At 44.6% G+C, this 10,033-nt stretch overlaps 1 protein-coding gene across 1 annotated transcript in view; it reads left to right on the forward strand.

Annotated features, from left to right (window-relative positions):
- Window positions 1-10,033, forward strand: part of LOC144981346 (uncharacterized) — a 676,107-nt gene that overhangs the window by 60,047 nt on the left and 606,027 nt on the right. The window lies entirely within an intron of this gene.

Genomic DNA, 10,033 nt, shown 5'->3' on the forward strand with positions numbered 1-10,033 from the left:
TAATTTTGAAATTCTTATTACAGGGAAAAAAACAATAGAGAAATTTACTTAATTTAATTAAAATTAGATGAACAAATTTATGAAGTATATAACTGAAATGTAACATAATAAAAGAAAAGTGAAAAAATGTAAAGATGTTTGGAAAGCAAACATTTTTCACCGACAATCTGCAAACATTTTAATGCTGTTTCTTGTTTCTGTGTCTTCATCAAAGATTTTTTTCAATAAAAAACTGGGAAAGATTTAAATAAATTCACAGATTTTTTTCAGGTTAAGACAAAAAAACACTTAACATTTTTATTTACAGTACAGACCAAAAGTTTGGACACACCTTCTGATTCAAAGAGTTTTCTTTATTTTCATGACTATGAAAATTGTAGATTCACACTGAAGGCATCAAAACTATGAATGAACACATGTGGAATTCTATCCATAACAAAAAAGTGTGAAACAACTGAGAATATGTCATATTGTAGGTTCTTCATAGTAGCCACCTTTTGCTTTGATTACTGCTTTGCACACTTTTGGCATTCTCTGGATGAGCTTCAAAAATGTTGAGAAATGCAGAAATGTGTGCTGCAGATGCCATGTTTGCCACTAGAGGGCAGCACAGCAGCTTCAGTCTTTGTCATTGTTGCTGTGTGAGCCTGAAGGAGCTTCAAAGTGAGCTGCAGCTTGGTTCAGACAAACCTCCACATTCACACACAGATGTGATCCTGAAGAAGTCTGAACTAAACATTTCAGGAGAACTCTTCAGTCCAGAACATGAGCCTGCATTGTTCCTGAAACTGGGATCAGAGTTCTGCTCTCTGCTCCAACAGAACCACCTTCATGAGCTCCTGGTTTCTTCTGGATCCTCCAACATTCAGACGCTCTCTGACTGAGTTCATGTCTGCACAGAAACCTTCAGGATTCTCTTCTTCCACACGTCTTTCACTCTGAAACTCTCTTCTGAATGTGGATCATCTCAGTCAGACGTTCAGCAGCATCAGAGCCGTGCATGTGCTCCTCCTCATGAGTCCTGAAGCTGCACCGTCAGCTGCAGAGCTTCAGAGCTGCTTCCTTCTCAGACTTTCCACTTTCTTTGGCTCTCTGGCTCTGATGCTGCTGCTGCTGCAGAAAAACCAGCAGCTGCAGAAAAACTCTGCAGAGACTCACAGAGAGAGGATGGAGGCAGCAGATGAAGCTGCTGCAGACTGACAGCTGATGGAACTGAAGCACTTTCTACATTCTAGTTCCAAATGTCCTACAGAATCCATCAGAGGTTGAAAGTCTTCCTCAGTACTCGAGTACTTTAGTTCAGCAGCTCCTCTTTTCCTCTAAGGTGAAGCTTCATGTGGACGACTTCTTCTTCTCTCCTCTTTTCTGGAGCTTGGGGTCCATGCAGTCTGATCAGCTCTGATTTGGGCTTCAGTTGATGTTTGTGATCAGGAACTCTGGATTCTTCTTAGAAGGAGACGTTCTGCCTCTTTAGCAGAGAGCAGAACGTTGATCTGATCTGTTGGAAGCCACTCCATCCTGAAGCTGCACTGCTGAGTTCCTGTCCACCAGGGGGCAGTGTTACGGCTTTGCCTGCCTTATTATTCTGCTTTTATTCTGTTGGGACTTCCAACACACAAACATTTGACCTTTTCACTTTAGAAAAAAGTTTGTTAAACACTTTGGTGACTTGCAGATTTATAAAAAACATTTTATGTCTTTTATTTCTGTAATTTTTGGTCTAAACTTTTCTTCCTGAAGGCTGAACTGCAGCTTTCCTCAGGTCTTTCATTTTCTCCATTTTTCCCTCCTTTTCTTGGCTTCCAGCTCACCAGGCATGACCTAGACGGCGCCCTCATGTGGACGGATGAACACATGACAGAGGGGAAGGACAGAGCTGCACAGCAGGGACGAGCAGAGACCTTTGGGTCACGTGGAGTAACAATAAAAACAGTAGAAACTCCAATAAAACCAGTAGAACCAGACTGGAAAAGTTCAAAAAGCTCAAGAATAACAGGTTGATGCTGGTCAGACGTGCACACACAGGACCCTAGGGGGGTTTGAACACCTGCCCTTTCTGCCTCCTATTCAAAAATGTCCTCTTTGTTTTAAATGAACATGAATGGGTGGGTGGTGCCGGGCCTGGGGTGTCGGCGCCTCCGGGGGTGGGCCCCTGGGCTGGGTGGCCCTGGCCCCTTTGCTGGGGGTGGGCTGGGGGACGGCTGTTTGACCACCGGGGGACAGTCTACCAGCTGTCCCCAACTTACCCCCTTCCTTATATAACCTCATATTAGGGTGAGGGGGTGGGGGGTCTAGCCTGCGATGCGCCTTGGGGGGGGGCTACTTGGGAGTGGCCCCCCTCCTATGGTTGCCGTATGGAGTGGGCCCCCCCTCTTTCGGTTTTATTTGCACCTTAGACATGTAGGGTCCTTGGTAGGGGGGGTGCTTGGACATCACTGCAAGCAAGCAGCAGATGTCCTCCTGGCACCCTACCCGCCAATTTTAACCGCACCTTAGACATTTAGGGCCCCTTGGTGTGGAGGGTGAGGGGACATCACTGTGAGTAATCAGGAGATGTCCCCTTAGTGCCCTACTCGCCAATTTTAACTGCACCCCCCTTAGTACACACACCCCTCCCCCTTCAATATATACATTCAAACATAAACACACACACATGCACACAAACACCCTCTCAAACACCCATACACGCACACACATTTTACAAGGAAGGTGGGACCTGGGTCCATCTGTCCCCTACCCCTTCCCTGGTGGGGGGTGCGGGCCCCTTGGCGATGGCGGCCGTGTCCCTTGGGTGCCGGCTCCCTGGGCCCGGCGGTGCTGTCTCCGCACGGTGGGGGGGTTCATATTACACCTGAGCCGGGGGTGTTCGTGTCCCTGGGGGGTGGGTCCTGGTCCTTGCCCCTGGGCGCTGGGCCCCGCCAAACTTCCAACATGGCCGAGCCTGGTCGGGCCATATTTATAACATCCCTTGTGGGCCGCCCTTTTTTCCCCGGGGTTCCCCCCTCCTGGGCGGGGGCGGCGGGCCCCTGCCTTGCTCCTACCTGGACCAACCGTGGGCCGGGTGGGTGGCTGCCTGGAGTGCGGAGCGGGTCTCCCTTGGGGGGTCCTGGCTCGTACCTGGGGTCGGGGCGGGGGGATGCCCGGAACTCCTGGGTGGTGGTGGGGTGCTCGTCTGGGGCTGTGGGCGTCCCTCTCCGGTGGGGCCCTGCGTTGGGCTCTTCCGGCGCGGCGGGGGGCTGCTTTCCTGGCTGGGCTGGGGCGGCGCTCTCTTTCCCTCTGCGCCTCCCTGCTCTCTGGCTCTGGGGGCCTCGCGGCGGTCCTGCTGGCCCTGGCCTGGGTGGCGGTCTTGGTCGCCCGGGGGGCGGTTGTTCCCTGCCTGTTCCCGTGTGGCGTTGGGGGGCTCCGGCTGCCGCTGCTGCTGCGGCGGGGGTATGGGTGTGGGGGTGGCTGGGCGCTCCTCCTCCTTTTCACATTCCACCATCCATTTTAGAAGAACATAAACACTCACCTGAGCACAGGTGTTAGCTCACCTTTGCACTAATAGTTTGCATGATTGAATGAATGAAAGATTTCACACTAGTTGGTTTAAAGGCATAGGTATGCGTTCGTGAACACTATCTGTTTTGTGTGCATGTTGACATGTGGACATTTTTGCGGCTAGCAGGTGTGTTGATAATATTTGAGTGTGTGTGAACAGGCCCCGCCCTTTTTGTACTACATTTGAACCGTACCGTAACGATAAACAACCAGTAAACCTGTCTGCTCTATGCTGCTTCATGGTCTTACCCCCCTTCCCCTCCTATTATCACCCTCCTACCCCCCCCCTCTCTCTAACGTCCCTCTCTCTTCTTCCCCTCTTTCCTTTTCCGTCCGGTCCAACACCAAAGATTTTCAAACATGATTGAAATTAATAAATTTTGGCCTCAATTACAAAAGGGGTTTATTCAGACATACCTTTGGTTTGTCTGAAGATGAATAACCCCTCTTGTTAAAATAAAATATGTCCAACACAAGAGGACCTCAGCTCTCATCTGTTTGCCTAGCTGTTGGACAGGACAAGTTTAAAAAAAAAAAAAAAAAAATTAAATGAACATGAATACATTTCTGTTCAGCTGCGTCCACACTGACCGCCTCTCTTTCACCGCGAGGATAATTCTCTGCTCGCCGTCTGTCCACAAATGTGTTCCTGAGCTGGACGCCGCCTGTGGGCGGAGCTTCCAGCTAATGTTTTCAGCCTGATGGCGACATGGAGCGGTGTCGGTGTTTCTGTCATTTCCACTGCATGAAGACACGGATGATGCTGAGAGGTCAGGTTTCTGGATGATGAAGAGTTCTCCAGAATCATGGGGAATCACGTCTCCATGTCTGGATCCTTCAGATTCTCTCCGTTCAGTGATCTTCTCTCCTGATGAGTCTGGAAGACGGACGCTTCCGCCGTCTTTCCGTCTCTCTGACCGACTTTGAAGGCTTGCTGTCCCATGTTAACCCCAGAGGAAAACTACAAACCAGAATCAAATCAGGGACCTTTTTCTGATGGTCTCCATGGAAACCAGAAAGCTAAAGTTCAGGAGATGATCAGGCTGTCTTTCCATCAGCAGCAGCTCTCTGTCTGGCCGCCAGCTCTCCTCCTGGAGCCGCATAGCCAGATCAATGCTCCAGCTCCATGGGCCCTGCAGCAGACTGAAGGGTGAAGCCGCCTTTGGCCAACAGCAGGCAGGACGCTTCCTGAAACCCAGCTGGCCCCAAAGGGAACCAGCAGGTGAAGAGAATGAATGGAAGTTCAGGAGAACCATGGATCCATTCACTAGATTGATGGGTTTTCTACCCGCTGTCACTCAAACCGTCACGCTGCTGCCAGACTTTCACGCCGCCCACTGCTCAAATGGCGCCGCAGGACCTCAGATGGCGTCTGTACCATTGACTCAACATTGAAAGTGGCCACGCCCTCCACTTAAATGGCGCCGCAGGACCTCAGATGGCGTCTGTACCATTGACTTAACATTGAAACTGGCCACGCCCACCGCTCAAATGGCGCCACAGGACCTCAGATGGTGTCTGGACCGTTGACTTAACATTGAAAGTGGCCACGCCCACCATCAGATCCATCTGAAACTTATTTTGTGACAACACCAGGTGGGATACTATAAGTGAAAAGTGAAATGACTCTGTGGAAACTAGCAGTTTTCATTTTACAGCTCTGTCAACATATGGTGATAACGTGTGCATACCAGATTTCAATTGGGTTTTACTTTGAAATTCCACATTAGATCCATTTGAAACTTATTTTGTGACAACACCAGGTGGGATACTATCAGTGAGAAGTGAAATGACTCTGTGGAAACTAGGAGTTTTCATTTTACACCATTGTCAACATATGGCAATAACGCATTTGTAACTGATTAGAATTGGATTTTATTTTGAAATTCCACATCAGATCGCTCTGAAACTTATTTTGTGACATCACCAGGTGGGATATTATCAGTGAGAAGTAAAATGACTCTGTGGAAGCTAGTAGTTTTCCTTTTACAGCTTTGACAACATATGGCGATAACGCATTTATAACTGATTTCAATTTGGTTTTATTTTGAAATTCCACATCAGATCCATCTGAAACTTATTTTAGGAAATCACCAGGTGGGTTTCTATCAGTGAGAAGTGAAATGACTCTGTGGAAACTAGGAGTTTTCATTTTACAGCTCCATCAACATATGAAAATAACGCTGTAATAACAGATTTCAATTGGGTTTTATTTTGAAATTCCACATCAGATCCCTCTGAAACTTATTTTGTGACATCACCAGGTTGGTAATTATAAGTGAGAAGTGAAATGATTCTGTGGAAACTAGGAGATTTTTCCTAAACATAAGTGAACATTATAGTAAATCCTCTTCAATAAATGATTTTAATGTGGTCTTTAATTGATAATTCACCTGAAACATATAATTAAATATAGACATATAAATATATAGTTATATACGGGGAGGGGGCGTATGTGTTAATAGTATATACATATGAGTATAATGACAGTTCTTACACTTTGCTTTTACCCGAATGAAGGCCTTCTTGCTTTTACCGCAATGTATGTAAAAAAGCGGCACACCGTTTTTGAGAGAGGGCTCACTTGACAGCCATTCGACGAGAGAGGGCTGGCTTGACACCAGTCGTCCATCTTTAACTGTCATTCTGCAGGAGGAGCTAGTGATGATGACGTTTGAGATATCTGTAACTGTCATTCTGCCTAGGCAAAACTGAATTACAGATATCTGCAATTGTCATTTAAGATGTGTGACGAGTTGAATGTTGTTTTCAATGACGTCATTGCAGATATCTGTAATTCAGTTTTGCCTTGTCAAAACTGAATTATAGATATCTCTATCTGTCGTTTCGACTAGTCACAATTACGTTACAGATATCTTGAATTACAATTCCAACTATCCAAAATGTAATTACGACTAGTCAGAAATACGTTGCTGATATCTACAATGTTCATTCCAGATAGTCAAACTTAGCCTTTTAATGTTAAAATGGCCTGCCATAGTGTCCCTGCAGATGTCCACCTGAATCCTTTCTTTCTCCATAAAGACAAGATGTCTACGTTTCTGTGACGCTTCCGTCTGTGGAGGAGCACTTTTTGGCATTTTCAACGTTGTAATGCTAATATAAAAGCGGTCAGAAGTGCAGGGGAGATTTCCTCCGCCGAAGGCGATTCTTCTTCGGGGTTCACTTTCCTGATCGGAACCCTAAGCCTCGAGTGCGAATTAAGAACGACTCCAAAACAGTTATTCTGGGGGGGACACCTTCTCTTTATTACGGTGCTCCGTCCTCCGAACACACAGTATCACACACACCTGCGCTCCGTGCTCACCCCCATCTCAGCACACACGCACGCATGCATGCGCGCGCGCACACACACACACTCCACAACACTTTTATCTCCTAAATTTACGAGATAAAAGTTGTAATTAAAGAAAACAAAACGTTTTTTGTAAACTGGTCCTAAAACCCCGTCGTACTGCTGCAACATGGTGCTAATCAGTGCTAATTACAAGTTAGCAGGTGCAATTTGAATGATTACAACAACACGCTCTGCTCCTCCCCTAAAGTGCGATGCGGACCTAATTTGCATACAGATATCTGTGACGTCATTTCGCCTAGTCGAAACTCTAATTCAAGATATCTGTAATTATATTTTGACTATCCTGAATGAACATTACAGATATCTCAAGTTTCAGATATCTCTATTCAAATTTCATTTCAAGATATCTGTAACTTGATTATAGATATCTAAAATTAAATTATGACTATCCCTAACTCCAGTTTGAGATATCTACAACGTCATTTTGACTAGTCATAATTCCAGTTACAGATATCTACAACGTCATTTCGCCTAGTGAAAACTTAATTTAAGATATCTGAAAAGGAACATGTAGATATCTTGAATTGACTTGAATTAAAGATATCTTTAACTTGAGTTTTGACTAGTAAGAATGAAATTGTAGATATCTGAAACTTGAATAACAGATATCTACAATTCAGTTACAGATATCCGTAATTCATGAAGTGGATATCTGCAACTGAATTGTAGATATCTGTAATTGTAAACCCCATACAAATGAATGGTGAAAGTGATGTCATTTGTCCTAAGAATAATATCTTTGAGGATATCTAAAATTACGATTACGGATAGGAAGAATGTAGTTGCGGATATCTGAAATGTTCTTTTTGACTTAGCAAAACTCAAATAAAGATATCTGCAACACACATCCAGTCTAGCCTTTTAATGTTAAAATGGCCTGCCATAGGGACACCGACGGCTTCGGGCTGCAGAGATCCTGCAAACCACCCATCGATGAATAAAACATGAATAAATCATAAATCAAACTAACGAATTTCCAAACATTTAGAACGTTATCAATAAACATTCAGCTCACCTCTTCAACAAAGTTTAGTCGGTCTGCTGCTGCTGTGTGGCGTTCACCTGCTGCTCATCATGCTCACTTCCACTTAATATCGTAAATTTAATTTAGGACTTAAAATCTTTTAATTTTACTGTTTTTGGTGGCCCTAAATCTCCCTCGTAGAGCAGCCAGCGGGCGAAGCGATTTTTAATCGTCTTTTTAATGCTGCAGCCCGTGCAAGACAGGAGGAGCTAGTGATGATGACGTTTGAGATATCTGTAACTGTCATTCTGCAGGAGGAGCTAGTGATGATGACGTTTGAGATATCTTTAACTGTCATTCTGCCTAGGCAAAACTGAATTACAGATATCTACAATTGTCATTTAAGATGTGTGACGAGTTGAATGTCGTTTTCAATGACGTCATTGCAGATATCACAAAACCCTCTTCTCTGCCGCTAACACAGTCTGCTCCTGGTGCGTGTGTGTGCGTCAGTCAGCAGCCGGACACACAGAGAAAGCAGTGACGTCATCGCCCCGCCTCCCCTCTGCTATTGCTTTTTCGAAATGAATATTGTGACAAGGTGCGCGGAGTGGATGTTAAAATGCAAATGCAATCCCCTCTTTGCATTTTCGTTTGAATTATGACACAGAATAAGCGGTTTTAAGTATAAAATGAAAAAGCATTTTGAAGTATTGCTTTTTCTTTTTAATTTTGAGTCAAAAAATGCAGCTACATTTTGAAAATTAAAAAGAATTTCTGTTAATCCATTTTAATTGTCAAATTAGACATTTCTAAATGAATTATGCTACACATTTACCAGGGACCTTTTTGAAAATGAAATGTCAAATACCATTTTATTTATCATTTTAATTAAGTGACAGAAAAAGCTATGTTGAAGTATAAAATGATAAAGCATTTTGAAGTATTGCTTTTTCTTTTTAATTTTGAGTCACAAAATGCTTTTTCATTTTGAAAATTAAAAAGCATTTCTATTAATCCATTTTAATGGTCAAATTAGACATTTCTAAATGAATTTTGCTACACATTTACCAGAGAACGTCTTGAAAATGAAATGTCAAATACCATTTTAATTTTAATTAAATGACAGAATAAGCTGTGTTGAGGAAGGAAATGAAAAAGCATTTTGGTGGATTGCTTTTTCATTTTATTTTTGAGTCAAAAAATGCAGCTTCATTTTGAAAATGAAAAAGCATTTCTGGTTTTGACTTTGCTTTTTATTTATGCTACATAATCGCTTCCATACTGACCATCAGTGGGATGCCAGTGGAGCCACACTGGAGGCAAGGAGGGTGAAGTGTCTTGCACAGGGACATTTGGCTGGTGGGAGTGGGGATTGAACTGCTGACCCTTTGATCATTGGACGACCTGCTCAACCACCTGAGCCACTGTTGCCCATTATATTTATATAATATACATATATTTATATATTTAAAATTTAGGTTATAGAATGTCCCAGTGTCACTGACTTTTAAAAAAGTATTATAAAGTAGATTCCACTCCCCACCCTTGTCCCCCACCTGGTCACTTCATTTGGAAGCGACCCACAGTTGAACTGATTCCCCGCAGCCCCCCCCCTTTGTCACACATTTCCTGCAGGAGCGCGTGCAGCTGCAGCCAGGGGCGCCAATTCTGTATATGGTGGCGCTGACGCAGTTTGTATTTTTTCATCAAGCACTGAGCCGCGGCCCGTGACCTTTGCCCCCCTTGAAGATGATCCAGCTCAGTTTTGCGCAAAAGCGGCAGAGCTCCGTGCTCACCCTTTACCCCGCGCCCCCTCCCTTCTCCTTCTTCACACACATTTGCCTCTACGTCTCAAAGACAGGAGAGAGGGCGCAGCTGCGGGACGGGGGCACAGCCAGCTTTCACGCTGTTATAAACTCTGTGATATAAGTAAAGCAATAGTGGTGCATAAATTATTTTACAGGGGCTGAGTTGCCGGCACCGCCCCCCTTCATTTTTGCGCCCCTATTGCCCATATTACCTGTATCTAAAACCGCTACTGGTGAAGGGTTCCCAAGTGTGTGTGGTCTGCATCACGTGAGTGGGGTGACATTTTATTTTTGTTTTCTGGGAGTCTCCACCTTCCTTAACTCTACTGGTCCTCAGCAGAC

This window comes from Oryzias latipes, chromosome 2 (assembly GCF_053564925.1).
Source record: "Oryzias latipes strain Hd-rR chromosome 2, Olatipes_Hd-rR_3.1".
Lineage (NCBI taxonomy): Eukaryota > Metazoa > Chordata > Actinopteri > Beloniformes > Adrianichthyidae > Oryzias > Oryzias latipes.